Source organism: Falco rusticolus, chromosome 6, assembly GCF_015220075.1.
Source record: "Falco rusticolus isolate bFalRus1 chromosome 6, bFalRus1.pri, whole genome shotgun sequence".
Lineage (NCBI taxonomy): Eukaryota > Metazoa > Chordata > Aves > Falconiformes > Falconidae > Falco > Falco rusticolus.
Window position 1 is genome coordinate 30,732,869 of NC_051192.1, and position 6,000 is coordinate 30,738,868.

A 6,000-nucleotide genomic window follows, 5' to 3' on the forward strand; every position below is an offset into this window, starting at 1 on the left:
CTCGGTAGTTACCTTTTGCTAACAGGTTAGGTTAGCTTTGTAAATCAGATTTTGATATCTATACAAATCTGTTCAAAATACTCTTCCTCTTCAGCCCTGACAGTGATGTTCATGCTGTGTGAGAGAGGTTGGAATGAACATTTAAAAGCACCCTCAGAATGTTTTAGTTTAGTAGCTGGACATATCAAGAGCACTGAAGACACAGGTGACAAATACTTTTGTGATGAAGACCATACAGAGCTGTGGGGTACACTTGCAAGGACCTTAACTACACAGAAATCTGTGTCATTGCACCTGGTCTAGGGGTTGGTACTAACCAAAATTCCATGACCTGAAATTATGTGCCTAATTTCAGTCTGAACAGAGCTGTAACATCAGTGCTATTAGTATTCCCCATGCCTATGTAATGGGGAAATGATTTCTTTTTTTATTCTTAAATCAAAATAATCTCTGTTCATATACTGTCATTCGTAATGCTGAAAGTGTTTCAGGTAGCGGCTGAATACTAGTAAGATGTTCCAGTTTTCTGGAAATTATTTGTTCTTCATTCAGATTGTCTCATAATCTGTATAAATACAAATTAACGTCTTCCAGATAATCAAAGATATTAAAATGGTTTAGGTAAAAAGAATTATGTTCAGCTTTGTAATTTAAAAGGAAATAGCTGAATTTTTCTCTCTTTCTCTCTTTTTCTTTTTTTCTTTTTTTTTAGAGGAATGTTATTAATGAGAAATATGGAGAAATATGGGTCTTTGTCATAAAGGCTCATGAAAAATCTTCCAGAAAGCTATAATTAAGTTATGCAGTTTTCAAAGGGAGGCATCATGGACTTGAATAGGCTGGAAGTTTAACTTGGTGTGTGACTGCTTTCTGCTCTGAGAACCTGTTATTGGTCTGCCACTTCCTCTGCCAGGCAATTGCTCTTTTACTCTACTGATGATCATCATGGCTAGTAAAAGATTAAAAGGCTAATCTTCACACTGCTGTCAGTCGCAATCAACAGAAAAATTGTTGAAAGGTGATGCACCATTTGTAAGCTGAATAGGGAACTGTGTGCACTTTTCAGTCCTGAGTAATGGATGGTAAGCAGAGGAAAAAGGCACTCCACTTGGAGTGATATTAAACCGTGAGCTGCTGAAGAGTGCAGCCGTTTTGAAGTGCTGCTCCCTGTGACTGGTGGTGGCACCGCTGAGGACCCCAAAGCAGGAGATGCGTTCGCCACCAGGCAGCTGTGTACCTGCCAGGGGCTGGGGGCAGGGGGGCAGCTGGCAGCACAAGGAAGGCAGAGACAGCTGCAACAGTGACACAAAGATGGATTCTACCTGACTTGATTTGAAATTAGGTCATTGATTACAAATGAGACTCAGGCTTTGGAACCACACTGGCCTCAGGGGCGTTTATTTCACCCTGTTCAGTTGGCTGAATGTGCTGTTGGTCTCCCACCCCACATCAGAGCCCTGTGCTACACTGCCCTGCCTGCACAGCTGGCTGATCTCCGTGTGTCAGCCTTCACGTGTGCACTTCTGCAGTGACTATGGCACACTGCTGGCTCTCCAACCTCACGGCCCAGCTGTGGCTGTGTCCTCTGGCAGGGCCACCTTAGTGGTGGGCAGGTGCCTGGCTCAATTCATTGCTGAAAGGGACAATGGAGTATCCAGAGTAGGAGCAGGAGATGGCTTTGCTATCACTGTAGTTGAGACTCTTGGCTAGTTTTACAGGAGTAACAAAAAGCAAATGTTTCCATCTGATTCACTACCATCCAATGGTAGTAAAACACTTGCTAGCAACCTCTGGCTCTATAAACTTTTATCAACCCTGAAACCATGTAGACCTTGCAATGTATTTGTCCACCTGTTAACAGCAGTTGATATAGGTGTCTGCTTCCAGCATGAGAGCAAAGGTTGTTGATGGCCTTTCTGTTGTATTCTCATATTAATCCCTGCAGGAGACACAGTGAAGGTTAGATTTAAAACAACAATATCATTCAAAGTATATTTCATAGTCAGAAGTAGTGCCGGTGCTGCTGAGCATATGGTGGGATGTACACATCAGAATACCTTCTGTACAGGGTAGCAAAAATCAGGAGGCTAAAATTAAATTATCAAATGCACATTACCATTACAATTATCTTGTTAGAGAAGTTTCTACTACTTAGTTGTATTTCATGGGAGTTCTTTGTCTTAATTTTTTTATTGTGCAGAGTGCCTTTTGGAGTAAGTTAGTAGGGGTACTCTCTGTCCACCTGCCATGTGAGAATTGGTATTTACTGATGTGCATGACCTTGTCAGAATTTATGGTGCTGGTACAGGCAGCTGGGCTGTGCCGTAATTCTCTCCAGAGAAAGCAAAGGAGTTCAAGTGTTTGGGGTGACAGATAGGGCCATGGTAACTTTTTATGCAGGAATGAAGAGTAGCATCAGTTTCTCCTTTACTCACTGCAATCACTTTTGTTGTAGGTTAAAGATGGCGTAATTTAGAGCTGCCTATTGTCAGTGTTTCACTCCCTGAATTACTGCTATACTTAAGTGACAGTATCTCAACCCATTGCAAACACGTATATCTTATTCTTCTCTTGGACGCCTGCCACTGTTAAGCTGAGTAGCAAAGGTTTTCTCCTGAGGATTAGAGCTTGCTGGAAGCCTTACAACTATTTCTTTTTCTATGAAATATGTTGGTTTGTCAGAAAGCAACATGTTCTGTAGAAATGTTCCTTTTTTGTACCTGTGAGTTTCCTCCAAAGCATGAGAAGGGATCTAATGAAACCTACCAACTGAGTCTGCCAAGCTGCCGGATCACAAAAGCATTGATGGTGTGGTTCTCTGGGTACCTCCCATATTATGTACACAATGCCTGCATCAGGCATTGTACGTGCTTGTGAGCTCTTTGTTTCAGAGGGACCCCGTTAGCAAATTGCTGCAACTGGGAATTCCAGCACTTCTGGGTTCTCTGTTGATCTAAGAAAACACGGGAAGAGCTGTTCTTGAAGCCATTTTCTATTTACATGGCATAGAATTTCGAAGTCCTAAAAGCCCTCTTCAACCCTCTGCTTTGCCATGGAAGGCTTTTAGATCTTCAAAAGAAGGGCTAGCCAATTAATTATCATTAAAAATAAAAGAAGTCCTAATTCTTCAAAATAATAATTAAGATTCTTAGTTATATTTCTGCAGGAGTCCTCATTTGGACCAAAAAGTTAGATTTAAAAGCCAAAAAAGAAGTCTGTATGGGATGACCACTCCAAGTTTTGACCAGTTGTACAAGGGAGCTGTTTTCTATACTTTACCAAAGAATACATCTCTATGCAGTCTTTCTTTCAGGACCCAGATTTTGGGACCCAGTTAAGACCTGGGTTCACCGTTACTCTTCTGAAGTAATACAGAAGAGGAGGTAGCCTGTGCCCCTCCCGTGTGTTCTGCTTTATGGCAAGACATTTACCTAGATGCTGTGGTGAACTGGAACCTTCCTGACAATGGCAGTTAACAAATGGAAGAACATGATGGAGTCTGAGCGGATCCAAAACTCTCTGTGATAGTACCATGTTGCCTTCACTCCATATGCAGCCCATTTCCAGTTTTAAACACATCAGTTATCCCATCCCATTCCAATCCAGCAAAGCAGTTAAGCGTATGCTTAAGTCAAATTGCTGTCAGTATGATTTAAGCAACACTTCAGCAAAGCACATTCTTAAATGCTCATGTAACTGTGAAGGGATTGAAACGGGCTTAATGTTCAATGCATACTGGTACATTTCGCCGGGTGGGAACTTTGAAAATGGAAAGGGATTAAAGCTATTTTTCTTCATTGTACCAGTGCTTATTCCTGCAGATATGTTGATGGCTGTTAGAATGGGATGAGGTTAGCTCAGACTGAGTTCAGTAGGATTGCTCTCATATATTGACTTTTTCAAGTCCATAAACATTTAAAGGAAGGAAATTCCATTGCTGTGGTGAGTTCTGGAGGATGCAGTAAACCACAGTCAGTATAGCTGAAAGATTAGAAAAAAACAATTTCAAAACAGTATGATTTTGAAGATGATTTTCTTTTGAATAGACAGCAAAGTCTGAAAAATAACATAGAAAACATTAATCAGGAAATTCACTTGTATCTTCAGCAGTAAATGGAGATTACAGCTTTCTTCAAGATAGTACGAAACAAAAACATTTAAATCCTGTTTTGATTGGAAAAGTTAAATACCTGAGTTACTCATTTTCACATATGTTTCCGTAACACACCCTGTTTACTCTTTCAGTTGTGTAGAAAAATATGCTTACAAGAAAATGTTAATGACTATGGATCCTCCGATAATAAGTTATAGAACTTTATTCAAGCATGGTTACCTAAAAAGTTACTTTTTAAATGCTTTTTTTTTCTTTTTTCTCTCCTTTCAAAGGCTCTGTGTGGTCATCCAAGAGTTTCTTGTTCTTCTTTAAGGTTTCATCTTAGGATTCCACTTAAGCTTAGTAAATAGGATAATCAAAAATAATTTCCAAACCTTGTTTTCTGACAATGTATTTATTGTAAATTTTAAAAAGATAAAAGACTAGTAAATAATTTCAGCTGCAGAGGAGGAGTTGGACTCTGACAGATTTAGACTAGTTTAGGGGGAGCACTTGGCATGCTAATTGGTAGAGAATTCATCCAGGGAGAAGATTGGGCCAAATGAAATGTCATGAAATTCAGCAAGGAGAAGTGTGAAGTGAGAGGAACATTGCCATTCACCAGTGCTGCCTGGGAACCAACTGAAAAGCACGTTTTGTCAAAGGACCTGGATAGGCAATGGGTGCCAAATTAAAAATGAATCAACAGGGAGTTTTTATCATGACAAGCCTCATGTCAGTTATCATTTGGGGGCAAAAAAACCCAACCTATGTACATGTAATTTGTAGACATTATTTTTTAATTACCTAAGTTCTACACAACATTAGGTGTGTGAAATTAGCACTATCATTCAGAACCACATGGAGTATTACCTAGGAGTTAATTTAACCAGAGTAGGTTGCTAAACTACAAAAGCTAACACAGCATTATCATGCAATGGAGCTGTTTGGTTTCTGTATACACTATATGTAGTGTCAGGTCTGATGTCACTCAATATTTTCATCAATGGTCTAGAAGAAATATGAAACCAGAACTAATGTGCAAGATGACACAGATTATTACAGTGGCAAATGAACGGTGAGGATGGGTCATATAGTCCTCCTGATCACTTGCTAGTCTAGGTCTTTTCAAACATTAGAATTCTTGCTACAGTTTCAGTCAAATATATGTACCTAGAAATAAGATGTTCAGTCCACACCTTAAGAAACTGGGAGTTTGTCTCAGTAGCAATGTCTCTGAAAAGAAGAAGAGCTTAATAACAGGTAAAATAAAAGCATTAACCCTGAATGTTATACTGGAGAAATGGAAGATATAAATTATTATATAAAAATGGAGGTGGGAGTACAAGGTTATTTCATCCAGTATGAGCCATTCTGAAGTTATTAGTAAATTATTTTATAAAATGTAGAGGTCCAGAGTTTTTAAAGGCGAAGTAAAAACAACAGTGAGATTATGGAATTTATTAAGAATTGGAGAATACTTAAGAATACTTTAAGTCAGATACTTAAAGCCCTTTGTCACATGATTACAGTTGTTAAGTACCAAGGTGAAGACAAAGGCAAATACTATAAAAGGTGTTGTCTGTAAGCAGTGTCTCCACCAAGGAATTGCCCAGTTGGTGTGAAAAAATTTATCAGTGTGGGAAAAGAATGGAAGATTGGTGAGGAGGATTGTAAACATGCTCAAGTGACTTGCAGCTGGGTTGTAGAAAAACACATATGTCATACTAACTGTTGTTTAGCCTTGTGTGTTGGACAAGTAGACCATCTGTGTTTAGATAACATAGGCCTGTGATAGACTTAAAGGTGCCCTGTTGAACATGTTTGAGATTCCTGCCCTGCTGTGAGAAAGGTCAAAGCACCATGGTAAACTGTGTCTGCACCAGTCCCCCCCGACATACAGGCAA